The 23,848-nt window shown below is 45.7% G+C and overlaps 2 long non-coding RNA genes across 3 annotated transcripts; both read left to right on the top strand.

The window, feature by feature from the left end:
• The first annotated feature begins 1,715 nt into the window (after positions 1 to 1,715).
• Positions 1,716 to 3,492, top strand: LOC123380525. The gene is made up of 2 exons (XR_006586416.1): positions 1,716 to 2,480; positions 2,883 to 3,492. It is a non-coding gene; the product is annotated as an uncharacterized LOC123380525 (long non-coding RNA).
• A 3,427-nt stretch (positions 3,493 to 6,919) lies between these two features.
• LOC109492023 lies at positions 6,920 to 16,790 on the top strand. 2 transcript variants are annotated; one of them, XR_002145724.2, is made up of 2 exons: positions 6,920 to 7,197; positions 15,769 to 16,790. It is a non-coding gene; the product is annotated as an uncharacterized LOC109492023 (long non-coding RNA). The 2 variants fall into 2 exon arrangements; XR_006586415.1 differs by lacking the exon at positions 6,920 to 7,197 and adding an exon at positions 12,321 to 14,399.
• The last annotated feature ends 7,058 nt before the right edge of the window (positions 16,791 to 23,848 follow it).

Below are 23,848 nucleotides of genomic sequence, written 5' to 3'. Positions count from 1 at the left end.
GGTATGGTCAGCATGGAAAGCTATGGCCGAGCATGGTCTTGGGATCAGACTGACAACCTTCTGGCTCTTTGATCCAAGTTGTCTCATCTCTCCAAACCAAAGTGTTCACATCTGTGAAATGGGAATGATAATTCTATCTTCAAAAGATTGCTGTAAGGACAAAATGATACTATTTTGTTTTTCTTCTCACTGAGGTACCTCTTGGGTAGTGGCCATAATGTATCTGAAGCAATCTTAAACATTGGGATTCCGAAGGAAAACCGTCCTACTTGTCTGGAGCACACTTAACAACTGCCCGACCATAGTTTTGTTACTTTCATTCCATCCATAAGAGACTGTCTGATGTCCCCCTTTCCCTGTTGTGTAATGGCCAAACTATAATTCTCTTGCCCAGAGTATAACACCAGAGTGTAACACTAATAGTAACCTGCTAGAGCTGGTGAGTTCTGCAGAGAACTGTGGATTAATCTTGGACACGTCCGGGGACTGGCCTCTAAGGCTGGTAAGATTCAGGGTCTGAATGACTCAGAAGTGTCCAGACATTAAAGGAGCCCATAAGCAGGACAACTCCTACAGGGAAATAAGGCCCTGGGGAGGGGAACCCAGCATACAGGGTCAGGCAGGTGGGCAACCATCCTCTGGGGTGATGACCCGAGGATGATGGCCCATCCCAAGGGAGTCAAGGGTAGACCTCCATCTGAGCCAAAGCCAAGCTCTGAGCACAGACAACCCCAGGGGAGGGGAACTGAGTGAAGGAGCAGACAGAAGCTTTGTAGAGAGCTCCAGAGGGAGCACCATGTACAGCCCACAGAAGCTTCTCATGTCTACCCAGAAGAGGTGAACCAAAGCCGTTTCAGTCCTGCCTGCCCAGTGTGCCTCTGGTCTTGATGCATAGGCAGGCTGAATCTACAGCAGGGACTCAAGGGCACTAAGCCCAGAAGTGGGAAGCTGGAGAAGAAGAATCTAGAGGTGGGGGAACAGCGATGGCCCCGGACCCCTGAAATCCATCTCCTTTCCTTTCTCCTTCCTTAAGAGCCCCACTGCCTGGCCCTACTATTCTTTCCATGGTTCAAACTCAGGGAAGTCCAGGTTCCCTTCTAGACCTCTACTTCTCCATTCTGAACAGATGCCAAAAGTCCTGGCCACTTAGTCCATTCTCCTTCTGGACCAGCTGCCTCCCCAGGCTGGGACTAGGCCAAGGCAGGCAAGAAGCCCGAAGGGCAACATATAAGAAGGTGCTCTCCTTGGGTTTGTGTAGCTGTAGGCCCAGCGCCTAAGGAAGTGCCTTCTTCAGTAATGCATGCTGGCTTCTTGCCTCACCCTGGTCCTGGCCCTAGCATCCACCCCCAGGCCTGTGTGTATAATCCTGGGGTGGCTACAGTGAACATACCTGGAGGGCAATCTTCAGGGACACAGCTTGCTCTGCCCCAACAGGCCACGCTGGGAAGAGGAGAGCTACCCAGATCCCTGGTGGATAAGGACACCTTCTCTTGGCCTCTTATAGACCCTGGGGAAATAAGCAGAGATATTTATGCATATCCAGTCCTCCTCCTCCCCTGTCTGGGAGGCCCCCATGGCAACTCCATCACCCATGGAATAACATCCTCAACTTGGCGTTCAAGGTCATTGCCTGTTCTACCTTTTAGTACACTCTGCCGTGACCACTTACGGTATAGCTGGACTGGATGGTGAGCATCTCCAGGGCAAACATTACTTCCCCTCCCAGTGCCTGGCCCATAGATATCTGATGAATTACTGGGTACCTGTTCTGTGCAGATGCTGTGTGGGTACAGAAATCACCACGGACCAAGGCCCTGCTTTCTTGGAGCTTCTGCTCTAGTTGGGAGATACAAACAAAATACAAATTACAAACATAATACACCACATGATACATATGCTAAGAAGAAAATAGAGCCTAGCAAAGAGACAGTGAGACAGGGTGAGGGATGCTGTTTTAAATATAATGCTCCTATTGGTAGAGAGGAGACCCCCTTTTGTTGAATGTATTCTGGTTGGTGCAGCCAGACCAACACATGACATTCAGCTACAGCAGGTAGCAGGTAGCAGGTGTCGGCAACAGCAACCCCAGGCCAAGGACGGCCCCCATCTCCTGTTTTCGTACGTGAAGTTTTATTGGAACATAGCAATTCCCATTTGTTTACCTATTGTCTATGACTGTTTTCAGACTACAATGGCAGAGTTGCACAGTGGTGACAGAAACCGTATGTCTCTTGCAGAAAAAGTTTGCTGACCTCTGAATTAGAGACTCACGCAATACAATGCATCATCAGTGGCAGATTGCCATGTGAACAGACCCTAAATTCTATGGTAATGACTCTGTGTCATTCCCTTCCTCTGCAATAGGGATAGTGCTTTCTTTGACTCAATTTTCCTAGGCACTGTGTTGGTACACGGACGCGGATCCCTCAGTTCCTGAGGGGGCGAGAAGGTGGAGGTGCCCAGAAAGCAGGCTTCAGCTGGTAGGGATGCCAATTCTCTTTTCATCTGATGTACAACCCCCCCGACACCCAACCAGCGATATCATTTTCCCCATCTCCCTGCAAAGCCAAGCAACTTTGCCCACCCATTTGCCATTCGACAAAGTCTTTTAAACAGATGACTTTTAATAAGTTAATCCATTCATTGTCTGGAGCTCTGAAAACTGACATAAAAGCACAATGACGCCTAATTAAACTTGTTCTGTGAAAACTAATTTGTCAAACCCAGAAGCACAGTTCATAGATAAATGCTAATATTTGAAAGTCAAATTAAAGTTGAAAAGGTTTGTAATAACAGTTAATTAACTCTTGTTTTGTTTTCCTTCACTGCAAACTGGAACCAACTGCATTGCGGGCGCCTCTTTAACATTTTGGACCACAAAGATAAAATTCAAAGCTTTGAGATACGCCTTTGATGTTGGTATTCTCTGCAGATTCGATATTATTTTAAGTCTCTTTGTTTAAAAATTCATTTTTATTATCCCTGCATGAAATGCATGGCAATTCCCCAAATAACGAGCCATCAGTGCAATTAACATCGTCGATCGACACCAGCGTCCTGATAATTAATACAGACGCGCTGCCTCCCCAGCGAGAACTGTGAGGGCTTGATTTTTCAGAGCAACTGTTCATTTACAGACTCAGCTTCAACCTAATGAAAATGGATTGTGAAACTTTAATGAACAAGACTTTGCTGTCATAATAATAAAGACTTTGAAACAACGCGGAGGCCTCCATAGCAAGCGTCTGGCGCCGTGCTTGTTGCTACGGTACGTCAAACCAATTAAGCCGTATGATGAATATTTACACCGAGGTTTTTTTCAACTCTATGACATAAGATAAACTCGTAAAAGTGAGCATTAATTCTGCATCAACAGTTTCTGACATTACATCGCGGCAAAGATGCATCCGCCCAGCCAAAAGGCTGCGTCTGCCCACCTCTGTTTTGTCTTAATAAATGTCAACAAAGGATTAGAATGCTCCGAAAATCCAATTTGCATGCACAGGTTGTGAATCCAAGTGCAAAGAAAATATCTTCCTTGAGGTGCGTGTGTGTGTGTGTGTGTGTGTGTGTGTGTGGCTGGTGGGTATGTGTATAATAGTACCCAGGTGGGCCCGATCCGTATGTTTGCATCTCTGTGCCTGGGGGAGTGTGTGTCTGCCTTATGCACATGGATGTGGGCGGGGGGAGTGGAGGAAGGTGTAACAGTGCATAAACTTGTTTGTGCATATGTCATATTTGTGTACACACATCTTTGAGAATGTACATATTGGGATGATTTTGTGGGTTTGTTTGGGTTTCTATGACTATTCCTTGTATCCACTCAATGATTTTTATTAAGCATCTGTTATACTAACAATGTGAAGTTACAGTGGTTATAAAATCCTTCAAAGGCATCTTTACTCAGGGAACTACGGTCTGGTGGGGGACTCTACACATCAATTAGTATCCAATCACAATAAAGCACGTTAAGTGCTAAGATGGGAAAAGGGAAGAGTGTGTTGGGTGCAAATAGCAAAGGCACAGAAGACAAATTAAGAGAAATTAGGAGAGACTTTCTGGAAGAAGGGGAACTTAAACCGGACTCGAAGATAAGAAGTTCGCCAGGCAAAGACAGGGAGCCAGATGAAGAAGACGCATCTGGGGGACTTTGTGTATAAATATGTACTGCCCTTATGACAGCTGGATTTTGTCTAGGGTCTGTGTGCGTGCACCTGTGTGTGTGCTTGGAAAAACACACGGATGCATGTACCTCTGTACTCCTGTATGTCTGAGAATCCTAGCACTCCGTGGGGCAGGAAATATCTCAAAACCAGACACCGTTCCTCTGGATTAGAACGATGCAACACGAGAGCGAAGGGCCACGACTTTGGAAGGCTCAGGATTCAGTGACTCTGGATTCCAAGATCTGTTACCCCCATTTCTACTCTCACCCGAATTTGTAAGTCAAGCTGTCACGTACCCAGGACTGCCTGAGCTTTGTATTTACAGATGCACGGGACTTCCCAGAGGCTAGTGGTAGATGGATTTACCCCCTGATTTCACAAGCACAGTCGCGTAGCAATTTTCAGGTCGGGGATTTGCAAACAACCTTATCCTAGAAGGAAGAGTATCAGCCATAGGTGAGTCAACCATATTACAGTAACTTCTGAATCTAGCTGTATTTCAGCCATACACAATTGTGCACGTGGGTATGGATACAAAAGCACAACTTCTGACACTACTGAGGTTAAAATAAAAATTCAAGAAGCTAACGCTTCGCCACAGCTGCCCCTGTGCTTCTGAGACAAGCTGTATCCAGGCAGTGCAAGACTCTGCAGTTTGTTTTCCACTTGGACAATAGGTCATAACTTACACTATGTGCATCCAGAGCACCTCCAGTTTCAAGGGGAAAAGCAATCTAGATGGGAGCTGGCCCAAAGAGCTGTCACAAACCCATGTACTTTATCCATGGGGAACCCCCTGTCTGGCATTTGGAAACTCATTTTACTCACAAAATTCCTGGACGTTCTGTTCCCAAACTTCTACTACTACTGCCTAGGCAGTCAACTAAAACTGTAAAGAAAGCTACTATTCACAGACGCCTCACCAATCACGATGACGTCGAAGTTTGTTCTGGCTCCATTCATCATGGCGGCAAACAGTCCCACCCATTTTCCCAGGGGCGTGGCTGAGCACCGGTTGGTGCTCCTAATGAACGACTTCAAGTCCCCAAGACAAGGTTAAATTGTACTGTTTCCTCGGGTGAAGAAAGATACAAAGGTCTGCAGTTAAATAATTTTTTTAAGGCTTTGAATAGTTAAAGGGTTAGCCCTTGGCCATCCCGAAAGTTGAACTCTCCAGGTTCAGATTCACAAGCATATACTGAGTGCCAAGTAGGCATCAGGCTAGATATTTCCACTAGTTGGTCTCGTAGAGATCAAAATCCTAAGAAGCAGAATTTATTGCCCCTATTTTAGAGATGAGAACATTGAGGCAGGGAGGAGGTGGGTTGTAAAGGGCAGGGACACTTCTTTTGGCTCTCTTTCTACTTCTAAATACTTCATCCAGAGACGTGAGCTCTTACAACAGATGCTTACAATGTCCCCGTACGTGAATCAACAGGCAATGTCATCACTATTTGGAGGGCTCTCTTCCCTTTGCGTTTATCCAAATCCTCTGTCAGCATCATGGTCCCAGTTTGGCCTCCTTTTGAGGAACAACAGAAATAGGTACTTGTTGAAGAAAGATATTAGTTTACTTGGAGTGACACATGGGAGGACACAGAACCCCTTGACACACCTAAAGGGCTCGAGGAAAGGAAAGTGACATTTGTGCTTTCCTCTGTGTTCTCTCATTTAGTCTGAACCACCTCCTTGTAAATATGTGCATGTATAAAGCACATATTACAGAATTCATCTATGCTGTGCCAGTCACCGCACAAGCATTATCTCTACTCTTCATGATGCAACAGGACCCCAAGAAATCTGAGGGGCTGAGAGGTTTAGAAAGCTGCCCAAAGTTATAAAACATGAGTGGTAGGGTTGGGATTTGAGTGGAGGCGGTCTGACTCAAAGCCCAGTATTCTTTCCCTTACGTTATGCCCCCTCTGAGAATAAGCCCCGTGGTCCAAAGGCGCCAAGCCTGTCACTTCTGTGAAGGTCCCTCCAGTTTAGGGTTCATGATACAGAAAAAAAGATTGATTTTGTCTTATCAGGGCTATGGGGGCAGTTCAGCTCCCTGAGACTGGACTTTCCTGAATCTTATAAGGTGTAGGGAGAAAACCTGGTTCTGTGCCTCCTGAAGGCAAGAGGGCCTCATCACTTAGCCTGGAGACTTAGGCCAGAGACTTCCAAGGATCTCTATACCTTAAGCCTCATCTTGTCCAACCTCTTTGCAATATCCCAGGGGCCTTTATTGAAAAACTATCAGTGTCTTCAGATATGTCTCTAACTTTATACAGAGTTATTCTACAGAATGAAACTAGAGCTAAAATCTGTCTCTAGAGTTTCCACCCACTTGTCCAACATCAAGCCCTTCCTCCGTGGGTCCTCTTCTCCATTCAGAGAGTAGAAGCAGTAAGGACACATGCTCCTTTTCAGGATGCATACCCGGGGTCTGGCGGTGGCTTCCGTTCTCCTCAATGAGCTTCCGTGGGTCTCCGACTTGCAGACTGCCAGACAGACTGGCACCGAGCCCTTGGATGATCGAGCAGCCCTCTCTGCAGTTAGGCTGAAGGAAGGGTGTGTGCTCTGGTCAAGCTCCAGCCTCTATAGCCTCTGACTATCAGACCTTCTGAGAAAGCCCCATCCCATCAGACATCCTAAAGTCCTCCTCTCCATCCTCAACATCAGAGTCCCGGACTCTTGTGAGTCAGCACCCCTAGGAGCCTAAATCTCTGTTAAGTGCTTAGCAAAGTGCCTGGGGAGGCGTGCCCACTGAGTATATGGTTCTATTATTACTATTATCAGTGTTGGTACCTGGCAACAGTATCTCAGGGTATTTAGCAGGAGCAGGAACTAAGGCTCACAAAACATAAATGGTGCTGATAAAGGAAATCTGGGTTCTCATCACAGTTCCACCGTTCAAGATGAGAAGGAAGAGGAGGAGGAGGAAGAGAAAGATTTTTATCCTAAGGGCCACAAGAGCAAGCACCAATTCTTCCATGCTTAGAACCACCAGACGCATTGAATTGAACACGTGCAACTACCCTGTGAGGTGGGTGCTATTATTTACTCCCATTTTATAGATGAGGAAACCAAAGCTTTGAGAGTTAGACACCTTGACAAGGTCACGTAACAGGTAAGCGATGGGATTCGAATCTTGGTAGCCCAAGAGTCCCTAAGCCCCTGCTATTAACCGTTATGGAATATTTCCTGTCACTAACTTGCAGTGTGAGTTTGGGCAAGACACTTCCCCTCCCTGGGTCTCGATTCCCCCTTGCCCTGGGTTTTCATACTCCAGCAGGCCAAAGAATTGACTTGCGAAAGGCAGTGGAGGTTCCTGGGGAAGCCGAATCTCCCTCACTGGGTGCGCCAAGCTCCACCTTCCTGCATCCGAATTCCCTCCTGGCTGCCAGGGCAGCTCTCAGACTCATCTGAACATGCAAATCAGAATTAATTATTCAAGACTGGGTCTACTTTGCATACCAATTCCATTTTCTTCTGTGTGGGAAGGTTCTCACCCCTTTTAACAGTTTAGAATAATGTGCATCAGACCTCAAAAATGAAAACAAAAGTTTAAAAAAAAAAAAAACTGGAGGAAGAGGGATAAATTGGTTTCTTTTGCTGGTTGCTCCCCCTGGCCGGGGATGGGCAGGGCTGGCTGGAAACCAGAAAGACAGAGGAGCCTCCAGGCTGGGATGCTCTCTGCCATTAATGGTGGACAAAGGGCTCGTCAATTTCCTGATCATGCATACCTTTGAGAATCTATGGAGTCTCTCTTCCGAAAACAAAAAAGGTGCAAATCTACAAAATGTGGCCTACAACCACAGAGTGTACCCTGAGAATGCTCAGCCCTGAACCCCTTGTTAGGAAGACAGGAATGGCTCAAATCAGAAATATTGTGGAGAGGAAGGCCCACGGGGTTCCTGGGCATACAGGTGCATCAGTGAGACTTAAGGAAGATGCCAGAGACATTGGCCCCCACATAGTCCAATATAGTTTACCTGAGATGCTTAAAGGCCCTTGGGTCCTTCTCTGAGACCAAAGTGAACAAGGCCCATTTCAAGGCACCAAAGCCTTGATTGGCTAATGCAAGAGTATGTACTTAAAGGAAGATATCTTCAGGGGCCCTGAGTGGCTCAGTGGGTTAAGTGCCCAATCTTGATTTCCACTCGGTCATGATCTCACGATCTGTGAGTTCAAGCCCTGCACCGGGTTCCATGCTGACTGTGTGGAGTCCGCTTGGGATTCTCTCTCTCTCTCTCTCTGTCCCTCCCCTGCGTGTGCTCTCTCTCTCTCTCAAAATAAATAAATAAATATAAAAAAAAGACACATACCTTCAACCACATTTCTGCAGAAGATGTAAAAATATTATTTCTAAATTATACTATTTCATTTGATCACAACTCTAAAAGTCACCACACAGAAACGAAGATCAGAGGAAAAGAAGTACAATTTGCATGGAAGTTGTCGTTGAGTGTAGCCATAGGTAATCTTTTTTCTTTTTGCTGAGTTGCTACATTTTTTCTCTTTATTTCCTACACTAAAAAGTGTTGCCTCATGAAGGAAAACGCATAAAGTTTGCACTAAAAGTTACAAAGGAAGACCAAAGATTGATAGTCTCTGCCCATGGGGACCAGTGGACTGTATCACGGTATTAACAAATAAATAATAAAAGGCGGGTTAACTTGCAGGAATGGCCATGATGGCCTGAATGCGGGCAGAGGAGAGAAAGCAGGCCGGAGGAGAAAGAGAAGGATGAACCGAAAGCTCATAGAGAGGCAGAGAGAGCAGCGCCTATGCTGGCAATCCTCCCCATGAAAAAGAGAGAGAGCGAAAAAAATCCCACCCTGGCTTCTGACTCCCTCGGGGGATCCTGCTGAGTTCTGTGACACAGATTTAATCTTTCCACGCAATCCTGTCCTTGCCTAGGCAGGCTTAAGTGGGCTTGGTCTCACGTAACCAAATAGCACCGAAGACAGCTTGAGGCCAAACAGAATAAGAGTGTCTACTCTGTGACCAGGTGTCTGTGACATCCGGAGGAGTGCGGGTGACATCTGAGAAATTATGTGTAACATCTGCATGGGTGTGTTTGTGTAACGGGCCAAGTGTGTGTAACATCCAAGCGTTTGTGACATGTTGAGAGAGTGTGTGTGTGAGATCAAAGTAAGTGTATGTAGCCCTGGAATAAGTATGCATGGTTAGCTGGAGTCAATAAATGTTTAAATCTGTGACCTGTCAGTTGTAATTTCTATCAATTTCCCCTCCACAATCTGGGTTTACACTCAGCCCGAGGGTCTCATCTTTGCAAATCTCACCTGGGGCCGGGGCAGACGTTCTCTGGATGCTTTTCTGCCGGGGTCCACAGGCCTGCAGAGAGAAGGGTAGCCAGTCACGTTCACCCCCTCCCTGCTCCTCAGGCGATGTCAGCTGACTCTCCACAACCCCTTTGGAAAGCTGATGTTCAGGGCCAGGGGGCAGGTCCCCCTTGATCATAGCATCAGGGCAGGATCTCATCCAATGCTCAAAGCAAACTTTGGGGGTAGTCAAGACAGAGATAATGATTCCTCCATCACAGACAAGTAAAACTGAGGTCCACGGTGATCAAAAGGCTCGTCCAAGTCACATGGGTTAGGAGCAGTGAAGATTTGAACTCAATTCTCTTGACTCCACAGCCTGTGTTTTTCCCAAAATGTCACACTCCTCCCAGCTAGACCCAGCCCTAATCTGGTCTCTGTTCACTTCCTGTCTCCCATCAAGAGCCCCCCAAGACGGGCATCTGCTTCAACAGCAGGAGTGACATCAGACCCCACTTGCCAGTGGCTTTGAGCCCACAAGTGTAGGGATTGACACAGGGAAAACGGACACTGAGCCTAAAACTGTGCAAACTTACACCTGAGCAGTGCTGGGAAGGCAGATTCATTCTGCTGGTTTCCTGGCATTGATCTTCCTTGGAGTACTGATGACATAGAATTGCTACATCACAAAGCCCCCTTAAAAATGTTTTGCCAAGGCTGAAGCAGAAGCCAGAAAGTCCAGGAGATTTGGCCTGGTTGAACGCTTCCTGTAACGGGGGTATGTTTCTAAAGCTCTACTGTAGCAGCATTCAAAGGGTGCTAGAAAGGCATCTCACTTGGCCAAGGCCTAGAAGAAGAATGTATTATTTCACTAGGTGCCAAGGCTACTAGGCTGTGTGGCCCTGGGGGGGCTGGCCTTGTTTCGTGCTGCTTCCTTCCCGATGAGACCGGCCCAGCCTGTGAGGGCTATCTGCAGTGACCAGTGAAATTGTGTGGTTAACTCCTATCCCATCCTTAAACGATGTCTGCCTTTCCAAGAAGTGAATTCCTTCACCTGGGCTTGAAATTCCAATGGGATGTGCCATCTGGAGGGAAACCTCTGTTTCCAACCCCCTCCCCACCCGGGGATCAGACAGAACATTACCTTTCCTTGACGCCTCACTGTGAACAAAGCCATCAGAGCCTTTCTTGAGAGCAGGATTTTATGGGAAGCACGTGGGGAGCATAGAAGGGACCTGGCTGAGGTCGGGGAGAGGTGGAGAATGTGTAAATGCAAAGACAGTGAGCTAAAGTCCAGCAAACTGTACCAATGCTGCAATTTGCAGAAGGCCTATCCGCTCACGCTCCAAGTGGAGATCCTTGTGTCTGAGCACCAATGAAATGACCGCTGCATGTTTCACATGCGGTGCTGTGGGCACTTCATATCCACGACCTCTCTTAATTTCTTTTCCTTCAGGTCTTGGGCTCACTAGTCTGCACCAATAAAGGAATTCATGGGCTGAAAGATGAACGAAATGGCTAAGATAGACGGGCGAGATAGCGACTCAATAAAAAGGAAGAGAATGGCCCAGGGGTGCCCCTGATGTTAGTTTTGAAAACATTTTCTGCCCGTATTCTCCATAAACTATTTTCAGTGGATCAGTTTTTAATCCTGGGTGTCTTTTCCCTACCCGGCTAGGAAACCGTCGCATGAAAAAATGGTAGATTTCTGTTAGAAATAGAAGGCGAAATCACAAGCACCACTATTAATGAGGTGATTTAAAAATATATATATTCAATCAAGAGTAATTGGGGCTGAGCATAGTAAGTCATGGAAAATTATAAGCTCTGCCCACTCTAGGGCATGACTGGCTATTAAAATCTTTTTCACACCATTGCCTACAAAAAGCAGCTGGGCATCATGCCACTGGGAAGGTGGCAGCAGAATGGCCTCATTCCCTAAACAGGCCTGCAAAAAAGAGGACAATCAGTTGGATTGCTGAATCAAACTTAACCCTTCTTATGCCACGTCAAGTGGATTTTTGACAAAGAGCCGTCAAGAGTTAACGCTTCGAGAGTGAGCTAGACAATGGCTTTTCATGTGAGAAACATTTGTTGCATGTGCTCATTGAATACCCCCATGCCCTTTCCATCCTAGTAATCCCACTTCCTTTCATTGTCAAAACAAATAGACGTATCCCGTCTTAGTCTCCTTTCTTCATAAAGGCTGGAACTGGAGTTCAGAGAAGCCAGGGTGCAGCCCAAGATCGCATAGTCAATCTGTGCCACGCTGAACTTGTATATTTTGATTCTGGCCCGACAGCTGTTCTCGTGACCCACAGACACCCTGCTTCCTTGTTCTGCATCCCCAGCCATGGGTCGATAAAGACCAACACAAATTTCAGTTAACCAGAACTCCTGGCATTTTCTTTAATGTTCCCCGTTTTAGTTAGAATTAAAGAGAAAACCCTTCCAATTCCACCTTGGGACTTGACAAATTTGGAATTATGTCTGGGTATCTTTTCTGTATTCGCCTGTACAAAGAACATGGCGAATTAGAGTCTTTCTAGGAAGGAAATACTTGCACGAATAATCTCTTTGAACATATTTCTCACCCCCCAGGACTATGAGTGGTTGGAGTCCCTGAATCCCTGGAGGTCCAAGTTCCCTTAACTGGCCCCTGCCTTCCTGCCCCTGCTTCCTTTTGCTCCCCTTCCATATTACAGCCTAAGACCCAGAAAGAGGCAGGGACTTGGCTGACTTAAATATGGGCTGATCCTAGCATGTACCTTTTCTTTCTTGCTAATAAATCCATCGGATGAGGCTGCTTCACTGTGTTGTACTCCATATTTTTAAAATAAGCAGAAGGAAAACAAAAATGCTATCTCAATGAAGAGTTTAATTAGCTGGGATCTGTTTTGTCAAGGTTAGAGGTCATGCTGGATGACGGAAAGAACTCCTAACCAAGATTGGTTAACAAAGGTTGTAGCCTCAAATTCACTATTACAGGTGTAACCATGGGACATTTATTGAACCTCTCTGAGTATCAGTGTCTTCAACTTCAGGTGGAACTAATGATACTTACCTACTTTGCAAGATGGTTGTGAAGCTCATATAACGAGATTATGGAACATTGAGATGGGCCTTGTGCTTGTGACTTGGCCCAATAGAATCCCAACCTCTGATACATGTAATTGAAGCACTACCAGGACCATAAATGGAATAGCAAGAAGAGAGCAAAGGCTTTGAGATCAGACTGGTGCTGGTTCAAATGTTGAAACTACCACTCGCTAGTTGAATGCCCGTGAACAAATGAATTACGCCTGTGGAGTCTCACTTTTGGAAAACTAAGCAATTGAAAAAAGCAATACTTTTCTCACTGAGTTCTGAAAAGGATGACAATGGTGTGCCGGTAAAGGTTCAACAACCAGCTTTGCGAACTCAAAAAGCCCTGGCTGATAGGCTCCCGTCGTGTAAATACTCTCACCCCAGCCGCTTCAAGCTGCCAACATGGCGTCGCCGGATGCCGAATGCGTCCGCTTGGCTCTTGCAAGCCAGCCTGAGCCAGCGCCAGCCCACCTCTCATATCAGATGAGTTAATGAATGTGAAGACCCAGGACAGCTTTCCCATTTACCAGAAAAATCACAAATGTACATTGGCTTTATTTTGCTTGGGCCCTGTCTTCCAAGTCCCAGAATCTGAGGCAGACGCTGAGGTGAGCTGCCGAGGGGAAATCGGTAAGTGCTTCCATTCCTGGAATAAAGGAAATGGAGGTGATAACTGGAGGGAAGGAGCATCCTGGTGCTGAGGTGAGAACCAGGTACCAGAGGAAGATAACCAGCAGGAGAAAGAGGTCTCCTTCCTCCAAGCCCTGGATACAGTGAAGGATACTGGGAATTCATACCCAGACTAGCCTTGGTATCACCCAGATCTTGTTCATTCCACCATCACCTAGGTAACCGGGGCAGTGTGGGATTAGTTGCCTGGCAACAATGCCCATCTCTCTACTCCTGTACACACCCTCAGGCCCTCACCCCTGTGACATTCCCTCCCCACAGGCCACTGCCTGTGCCAGCAACACGACTCTCTACTGCCACTCCAAGCCCCTGGCTAAGCCAGTCCCAGGGCCCCCTTAACTGGAGTACACCTGCCCAGAAATCCGTAAATCTGCTAGTTCTCCTAGAGAAGCACCTAGAAAAGCACCAGAGACGAAGAGTCCAGATCAAGAGCCAGGGGCCTTAGAGTCCAGTCTCAGCTCCACAGAGGACCAGCTGCTGCAAGACCTCGGGCAGGTTGCTTGACTTCTCCGAGTTTTTGTTTCTTCATCCCCCAAATGGAGATTTCCCTCTCATCTGCACAATCGGGATTTTCCTTCATCTGCAAAATGAGGGATTACAACACTTGCTAGGCCAATCCACACAGTTATCCTCGGCCCGTGTGTGAAGAGTCCTCTGACGCACATCGAGTGCAAGGGGAGATGAGGTGATTATTATAATCGCCTGCAATGCTGGCATTACATGGGCTTCCAGCCTCTCCAGAGTTCCCCAAAGCTAGGCTGAGGCCTTGGCGCCAGGAAACCAAGGGATGAGTGAAGCCGAACCTCTTCCAGGACAAAGCAGGTGACATGTTCTAATGGATTCTGAAGAGGGTTTGTGTTCCTGCCCTTAAGCAGTGTAGCGCCATTTGTACAGGCGGCCCGGAAGCCCGCCCAACGGCTCGGGCTCTCCGAGAGGAAAATTGGCAGCTCCGGGAAGTGAGCAGCTCTCAGGTCGGACTTGATTAGGGACCAATTTGGGCCTGTTAGCCGAGCCTCCAGTATCATCTCGGCCAATTACTGGCCCAGCCTGGCCTGCAGCTGGCTGTTCCTTCCAAGCTGGACACTTTTATTTCCAGCAGAGCTCTCCCTGCGCCTGAGGCAAGAGACCGGGGTGACTGTAGCCCATTAACAAGATGGAGAGAGAAATAACTCACTCTGTTAAGGTAACGGTGTGGGTGGGGCTGGAGCTGGAGCTTTAATTAAAAAAAAAAAAAAAATTCCTCAATAAACAGTCTTGTGCCTCGCGTGTAATAAGTATGGGAATTTATAAACTCTCCCAGCTACGGGGCTCTGATGGCTATTAAACCTCGCGTCTGGCAGAGGAATTTTGGCCTTATGGGCAAACTGTGTTCTTCACCCCTGCCAAGCCAAACAGGCTGGCAACAGGAGGGAGGTGGGTGGGACCCTCTGACTGCCCCCCCAACCCTTCAAGAGCTTCTGGGGTCAGGCTATCCCCCAAATTGTGCTGGCCCTCAGGAAAGCCAGAATCTGTCAAAAGGCTCTCCTATCCTGCCCCTTCCCCTGCCTCTGCAGGAACCTGGAACTCATTCCTGCCTCCCTCCAGCTAAGGCATTGCTCCCAGGAATGCAAACAAGAAGGGTCAAACTCAGAATAATGGGTTCGTTGCCCCCCCCCCCACTACCCGGAGCTGGTGCGACCTTGTATATTTAACAATCCTCACCATGGCATTCAAAGTACCCCCCACCATCCAACGCTTTCTTACCATTCCCTGCCACTCTGCTTCCGACTTACCCTTCATGCGCTCATCGTACTGTCTCTTGCCTTTGGACCTCTGCTTTTGCTGTTCCTTCGGCCTCAAGACCTACTTCCTCCTATGCTTGCTTGGCGTAGCGTGGTCGTACAGGGTGGACCCTCAGGCCAACCTAGACTTGGAATCCCCACTCACCAGCTGTTTCACCTTGGGTGTAAGTTTAGCCTATTTAATACCTCAACCTCTCCAATGATGAAATGGAGATTATGACACCTACATCACAGGGCAACTGTAAAGATTGAGAACGTGTGTGTGTGTGTGTGTGTGTGTGTGTGTTGTGTTTGGCACACAGTATGCATTCCATAGCTATTTGTTGCTGTAGAAGTTGGCAAACTATGGCCTGCAGGTTGATTCCATCTACTTGTTTATGTATGAATAAATAAAGTTTTATTGGAGCACAGCGTTGGCCACACCCATTTGCTTATATATTGTTTATGACTTCTCCCTGCTACAGTGGCAGGGTTGAGCAGTTGTGATAGCAGCTGTATGGCCCCCAAATCCAAATAATATACTATCTGCCGCCTTACAGAGCAATTGTGCTGAGTCCTTCTTTAACAGCTAATGAAGATGCTGACTCTAACTCCCTCCCCACACACACACACAACCCCAGGCTGCATCCTTTCGGTGCTTACGGCCACCCCTCCTTTTCCCTTTACACGCTTAGCATTGCCATGTTCTGCTGGGGCGTCTGCCTCCACCAGTGGACTGTGAGCCCTTCGAGGGAAGGAGCCACTTTGTCTTCATTTGTTTTTCTCCCACAGGTCATACTGAACAAATTATGAATAACGGATGAACGAGGAAGTGACCATTCCTTGAGCCCCAGAGAGACTCAAACACAAGGCCGGTTAGCTGAACAATGCCGCCCCATTTGGGACGAAGCAGACCCAGCTTACTGAGTTGGGGCTGCTGGACATTTACAGAAAAAACCTTAGCCTGGTCTGATTTTTCTCCACGCTTTCCCAAGACAGAGCCATTTCCAATTTAAAAAGTGTCAAAAACATGAGGCGATGAGGGAGAAGAAAGAAGCACCTTGATATCCACACAGAAGTTTTCAGTATTATTAGTGCTAAGTGTTACAAATGCTCATTTTTCCTTCTTCATCACCATTAGCTAACCTTAGTAGAGTGCTAGTTATTCACATGAGGTTTGAGGGAGTGGGTGGTGATGAGGCAGGAAGGGAGCTGGCGACCCAAGAAACACAATGGGAAATTAACGCTGGGACGATGTTATGACGGCAATTGCCGAGTCGTAAGTAGGCTAAGCAAATAGAAAGTTGGTCAAGTCTGAGGTTTTCTAGAACTTTCTTCCGCCTAGACTTTAGTCAAGAAAAGGGGAATATCTAAGCTTAAAGATAAAAGCGATAGGAGAAAAGATGCTATGACCTTGACGAACACATTCAGACAAGCAGACACTACTAGTTCACAGCCTTGAAAGAAATTATTCCTTTGACACCAGATATGGAAAATTCTCTATGCCTCATAGAGGGAAGGAGGGGATTTAGTGGGGGAACTAAATACATGGGGAAACAAATACAGATAAAAAAGAAGCCTCCGTCCCTGCCTTCAGGGAGTCCATCGTCTAATGAGAGGTTAAAACCAGTAGGACTGTAATCGTCCTTATAAACCTGAGTGAAAACCCAACCGACAATGTGTACAATGAACCCCAGAGACTCAATCAGTTCCTATTACTGTGAAATCTCAGGTTAACCAAAGATTCCCAGCCAGTGACGCACTGACTGTAAGCAATATTTGAAACAATAAAACCTCCTGTAACAGGAAAAGAATTCAAAGAAGCCCTTGGGATCTTTGTAAAAAGGTTTGGCCTATTTAAACACTTGCTGCATAATTGAGTACTCCAGCACACTGGGCAAAAGATTAGGTGAGATGTAACTTTGACAAAGTTACCAAGAGGACCAAGGGCAGCAAAAATCCCAGAACTGAAAGGCACCACAAAGTCAGTATCTTCTCCTTTGGATTCCTTGAGACGTTTCTAGATATTTTACCTAGAAATTGTCACATAGGTGTTTTTACACTAGAATAATTTGTGTGTTCTTATGTAGTATGACTCTTAGAAAGGAATAGACTTATGGCATTTCTAAACATCTTACATGTGTTTGATCAGGAAACATGTTTTCTAGACTATCATCCCGCTCTCATGCTCTGTGTGGACAATGATCAAGGTGTTGATAGTATTGTGAGCTTTTTGAGTAAAGAGTGACTCATCTCTTTTGGCATTGCTGGTGCCCAGGACATACCCTGGCCATAACCTGGTACTTTCTAACATGAGAAATGTTAGTGGCTTGGAACCAGCCTATGGTCAAGAAGCTGATGTTCTGAGCTTAAGTCACAGATATATCATAGCCCCAGGCCACCATCGACTTTCTGTAGCACAGAGAAGGCACAGGGAAGTTCAAAATAGCTTCTCCAATCTCCAGACTCCAATGGAACTCAGTTTAGAACAAAATGTTTCCCAAAAACTTATATAGCTTGTCCCATCAGCGTCCAGTAAAGGCTACTCATCCTTAAGAGATTATTGAGTCAGATTCCTCTGAAATGGCCAGGGCCCACAGACCCTCTCCAGCTCACGACTCCCCAGAAGTAGCCATTACACAAGGAGAGTGTCATGTGTCAACTTCATCCGAAGTTAGCAGATTTTCTTGACGGCTAACACTTTAGAGAATGTTTTAGCAGAAATACTTGGGGCAGATATAAATAAGTTTCTAATAATCTCATTAACAAATTTCTATAACATTCTTACTATCAAGTGCCTGGAGATCATAGAAATTATTTTATTGGCTACATTAATTTCCTCTTGAAACCTCTCAACATATCAATTTGAAATACATCGTCTGAATTCTGCAGTTTCACTTCAATATGTTAATAATCATAGGTAAACAAACCCAAGGCTGAAATTGTCTACAAAGAATGGAGGGCAGCTTGTGGGATGTTCACAAACACAATGTAGGATAATTATACACTAAAACACTTAAACTTGCTAGCACACAGAAAATTTACAAAGATCAATTGCTCGTAAAAAAAAAAAAAAAAAGAAAAAGAAAAAAATTAACCAAATGAGAGAGTTATCTAGCAAACGGTTAGAAAACTTGATGCGAATTCCTTTGATAACACCATTTTGATTTGATTAGTTGCACTATTTTTATATCTTTAGTAAAGAGAATTTGATTATACCGCTGAGCTCCTTTTCTGCAGGAATATTACAAAGCCATTAGTGGCTCAGAAGAAAGTGTAGAAGGAGGATTCAAATACATTTTTAAAATTACAACCTACTCCACTCTCTTCTTGTTTTCTTTTTTTCTTTTTTTCAAGTGATATTAGTTTGTGAAGGCCGCCATAACACAACACCACAGACTGAGTGAGAAATTTATTTTCTCACAGTTCCGGAGGCCAGAAGTCAGTAATCAAAATATTGGCAGGGTCGCTTACTCCTGAGGCCTCTGCTTGGCTTGTACGTGTCTCTCCCGGTGTCTTCCAATGGCCTTCTCTCTGCATCTACCTGTGTCCAAATTTCCTCTTCTTATAAGGACACCGGCCATATTGGATTAGGGCCCACCCTAGCGACCTCATTTCAATGTGATTACCTCTTTAAAGACCCCACTCCAAATATAGTCACATGCTAAAGTACTAGAAGCTAGGACTTCAAAATAGGAAACTGGTGGTGGGGTAGGGGGTGGTGAGGGACACAATTAAGCCCATAACATTGGTAGATATTAACCTTTTCTTCCTCTATTTTTTAAAGAAGGGAATATCACTGCCTTAAAATTTTTCCTTTTAAATATTCACATTTACACTCCCCGAATCTGTCACCAGTATCAAATTACAAATATTTCTATTGACGTTTAAAAATTGTTGTAACTGGACATTTGTACCTCTTCATCCCCTATTTCTATTGACCTTTATCTCCTAAATTTCTCTTTTATTTCTCTGCTTCAAGTCCTCATCATCCTTCAGATTCTTGCAGCAGCTTTTTCCCTGACTTCTACCAACATCCAGCTCCCAGAATGATCTTTCTACATAAAAATCTTATAGCCACGTCTATTTAAAAGCTTTCCTGGGGGCGCCTGGGTGGCGCAGTCGGTTAAGCGTCCGACTTCAGCCAGGTCACGATCTCGCGGTCCGGGAGTTCGAGCCCCGCGTCGGGCTCTGGGCTGACGGCTCGGAGCCTGGAGCCTGTTTCACATTCTGTGTCTCCCTCTCTCTCTCTGCCCCTCCCCCGTTCATGCTCTGTCTCTCTCTGTCCCAAAAATAAATAAACGTTGAAAAAAAAAAAAAAGAAATTTAAAAAAATAAAAAAAATAAAACCTTTCCTGGACATTTACACATCCAGCATTCTAAGAAACCATAAATTACACTCCTGTGGATTTATCCAAAGGAAAGAATCAGAAAACTACACAATATTGTTGTTACAGAATTGTTTACTGTAGAGAAAATTGGAAATCAAACAAATCCCCAATAAGGGAGGACGGGTTAACCAAAATCTAGATGTGCATCTGCTCAATAAAATACCTTGCAGCCATAAGAAGGGTGAGACCGAGGGATATATTTGAAGACAATGAAAAAATGCCTGTCATATATTAATTTATTTTTTTTAAGCTGAATAAATAATGGTATGCATAGTATGGTCTTATCTAAGGTTTTATTTATTTATTTTTGAGACAGAGAGGGTGAGAGAGCACTCATGAGAGTGGGGGAGGGGCAGAGAGAGAGAGAGAGAGAGAGAGAGAGAGAGAGCATCCCAAGCAGGCTCCACACTGTCAGGACAGAGCCCTCTCGACCCCATGAACTGTGAGATCATGATCTGAGCCAAAATCAGGAGTTGGATGCTTAACCGACTGAGCCACCCAGGGGCCCCAGGATGATCTTATTTAAAACATAAATTGATGAAAGGTATATTGAGAGAAAGATAGATAAATGGACTGACAGAATTCAGGTCTATAAACATAGATCAAATTGTTACCAGTGGAGGGGCACCTGGGTGGGTCAGTCGGTTGAGCATCCGACTTAGACTCAGGTCATGATCTCATGGTTCGTGGGTTTGAGCCCCGCGTCAGGCTCTGTGCTGACAGCTCAGAGCCTGGAGCCCGTTTTGGATTCTGTGTCTCCCTCTCTCTCTCGCTCTCTGTCCTTCCCCCACTCTTTCTTGCTCTGTCTCTCTCTCTCAAAAATAAACATTTAAACATTTTTAAAAAATTTGCTACCAGTGGTTATCTTTGGTGGTATTACAAATGATTTTTTTTTGTATATCTGTATTATCTAATTCTTCAAAATAAATATATTTGCTCATGTAACAAAGAAATTAAGTTTAAATAGAAAACTCTCATGCTCGCTTTGGCAGCACATATACTAAATAGAAAAACTCTGCTAATCCCCCCTTCCTCGCAGATAAAAGATCGAGCTTCTTAGCCTAACACCCAAAGAGTTTGGCCCTGGAGCTAGACTACCTTTTCAAGTGCATGTCCTTTGCCCACCTCACCATTCCCCCTACTCCATTTCATCACCCCTATTCCCCTGGCATGTCAGGCTGTCTTATACCTCAGTGACTTTTTAACATGTTTTTCCCACTACTCCTGAATTATCTTTCGCCACACTTTTTGAACGGCAAACTCCTATTCATCCTTTAAAACCCATATCAAACATCACCTCTTTTATGAAGTTTTCCCTACCCATCAAGACATAGCTCCTTCCAATTCTGGATCCCCACAGTTCTTTGTTTATGCTTCAATCTCAGCTTGTAACTTCTTTCGTCTTGATTATTTTTTATGTTCCTTTCACTATTCTGTGGAAACTTCAAAGACTATATTAGGATCTTAGGAGTTAAAAAGCCCATGAGAAGTTGGCCCTCTCTGCTGGTGTGGTATCCTTGATATAGAGCAGAGTGGGAAGATTAAAGGAAGTCTTTAGAACACAGACTCAGTCCCCCTTCTGTAGGGCAAGGTTTTTTTGGCGCCCCTCACCCTTGCCTCAGGCTAAACCAGGTCCTTCTTCTATTATCTGGCTGTGCCCTCCTGCCAGCCTCCTTCTTGAGACTGTTTTTTTCCCATGGGGCAGGATCCATGCATGCCCAATGTGTTCTGCATTACACCTCCAGGACTCATCACTGTAGGCAGTCAGGTGTTTCTTGAATAAATGAATGAGTGAGTAAAGTGCCCAGCCTAGAGCCTGGCCCACCACAGTCTCTAGTCTTCCCTTCTGGCATTATAAAATCTGAATAGTCCACACTCCGTTCTGTACCTTAAAAATCCCTGCCCTCTCCCGGAGACCCTAGAAGAAATCACATCACTCCTCTCATTCAGAATGATTTTGAAATATTTCCACCAGAGACCATTCTTCTGAGGCTGGAGGAAGTTCTGGCTCATGCCCCATAATGGACTGTGACATTTCTTTATAGCTCTTCCAGGAAGGACCCCTTGCAGGACTGTTAAGAAGACTATGGACAAGAATATATGCAGGAGAATAAAAAAAGGACCAGAAGGAAATATAATAACATGTTAACACTGACTTTCTCAGGATGGTAGGACAATGTGAGATACCCTTCTTCATACTTTTCTGTAGTTTAAAAATTTTTCAATAGCCAACATACATTGTGTTTATAGTAATAAAACAGTATTTAAAAAAAGAAAAGGACAGTCCTGGTATGTCGGCGATGATGTGTGAGTAAATCTCAGATTGCTTTTCATCACTGACATACACAACACAATCCCACACCCTTAGAAAGTAAGCTCTTATTGGACAGCTGAGTGGGATGCAAAGGGGGTACAAAGGACCTCGGGTCAATCTCCTTCAAGCTCATGGGTTACCCATCTGACTGGGGACAGATCAGAATCTGAACACCTGGGCCAAATAAGCCCTCAAGGGTCTCCATGCCCAGGAAAGCTCCCTGAGCCTTCGGATGAAGGTCACAGAGCTTCTGGAAGCTAAAAGAGTTCTCAGAATCCCTGCAAATATTTGAGAACACTTTTCCTGGCCTCCGCGCTCAGGTTGTTTTGTTTTGTTTCATTTCATGTTTGCCACATTACACTCCTTCCCTTGCTTCAACCAACCTCATTCATATGATCTTATTTCCATCGCTGGTTACTTTCATCGGCCACAGCTCCCCAATTTCAACTATCACTCCTAAAATATACCTCCCGATCTGTCTTAACCGCGACAGGCTGTATCAGGGCCATCACTTCTCATGCTCAGAACGACATGCACTCATTAATCTTGAGATCCAGCTACAGTGAAGAGGTTAAGAGCAGAGGGTCTGGAACCAGACTGCCTGATTCAAATCCCAGCTCTGACACTGTGTGACATTGACCAAGCTCTTGGGCATCTCGGTGCCTCAGAGCAAATGGTGATAATGATATACCTACCCCAGCGAGTATCTAGGAGGATTAATGAGGTTCATCCATAGAAAATCTTTAGAACACTTCCCGGCGCACAGAGGGTGATGCCAGTATTAACTCTCAGTATGACTGAAGCCGCACGGTGTCCATTTAGGTTGTTTTTGTGAGGAGACAGGCGTTGACCTGCTAAACCTCCACACTGACTGATATGAAAATTAGAGTCAAACCCCTTCAGATCTTGGACTTTCCCCATATTGGAATTATGCAACGGAGTTTTGAGCCTAGAGGCAGCAAAACGGATTTGCATCTTTCCCAAAGAAATTCTCGAGAGAAAGTGAGAGACAAAGTGAGAGAGGGGCAGAGAAAGAACAGTGACAGAGAGAGACAGAGATAGAGAAGCAGAACAGATTGAAACTGCTAGCCTGGCGTCAGGAATGAGGGCCTCAGAAAAGCTGTTCATTTCCCAGCTGGGGTTTTTTTTTTTTTTTTTTTTCTTTTCCTTTTGGTGAAGTCTTTTTTCTCATTTGTGTTCATAGTTCCCCCTCTTGTGGCTCACGAGAAAATCACAAGTGCTCGGTGCCTTCCAGTGGATTTCACAACTGGTGAACAGTCGTGGCTGGCGGTTGTGGTAAAGGCAGGGGGGTCAAGCCCAGGGAGGGAGGCCAGCCTGCACAGCAGCCACAGACATCACCTGCTCCTTAGCCAAGCGTCACGTGAGGAGAAGGACCCGGCTCCTCTCTCACATCATTTGAGGAGGAAGAACTCCAGCAATAAGCACCAGTTCCTCTCGGGGATGCCCCCAAAAGGCGTTGGGGAGGGGGCGTGGACTCATCTGGAGACAGGCCAGTCGCAAGAAAAATGATCCCAGCAAATCCAAAGGAGAACTGAACCCCTCATTGTTCCTAGCACCCTGTTCCAAGCCAACCCCGTGCCTTTCTTGCACAGCGACCTACACCAAATGCTCGTCCTTCTAGAACTGGATAGATGGCATCCCTTTTGTGGTGATTTTACCAGCCTCTCCCCAGCCCCTTACCTCAGTGGAAGTGTTTTCTCTCCCCCCCACCCCCCACAGCATCTTATCTCAGACTCAAATGTGGCACTGAGCAGGTCTGCTTCTATTGCAATCGTGTGTGTCCTTGTCATACCCCCCTGCCTCCCTGACCCCCAACAAAACAGCAAAGAGGAAAGGGAAGAGGCTGGGTTTTATTAATCTCCAAAGACCGAGCCTCCAGCCCAGGGCCTGCAGCAAAGGAGGTGCTTAAGAAACATCTGATAAATGTTCTTGGTCATGCACTTGGATGTCTCTGTTCCATGATAGAGGGGCCGGGTGAGGCTGAGTCTGAGGGTACACTAGTCCCAAAGTGCATGCATTCTTTTCCAGGAGGACTTCCCAGATAAAGATAGTTGTAGTTATCTATGTCCCCATCTCAAATGGACGGCCCACCTGCATTTAGAAAGTATTTAAATGATCTCTGCAACTTATTTTTGAATGATTCAGA

This window comes from Felis catus, chromosome D1, assembly GCF_018350175.1.
Source record: "Felis catus isolate Fca126 chromosome D1, F.catus_Fca126_mat1.0, whole genome shotgun sequence".
Lineage (NCBI taxonomy): Eukaryota > Metazoa > Chordata > Mammalia > Carnivora > Felidae > Felis > Felis catus.
The sequence above is the reverse complement of the archived record's forward strand: the minus strand, read 5'-3'. Positions and strand labels throughout refer to the sequence as shown.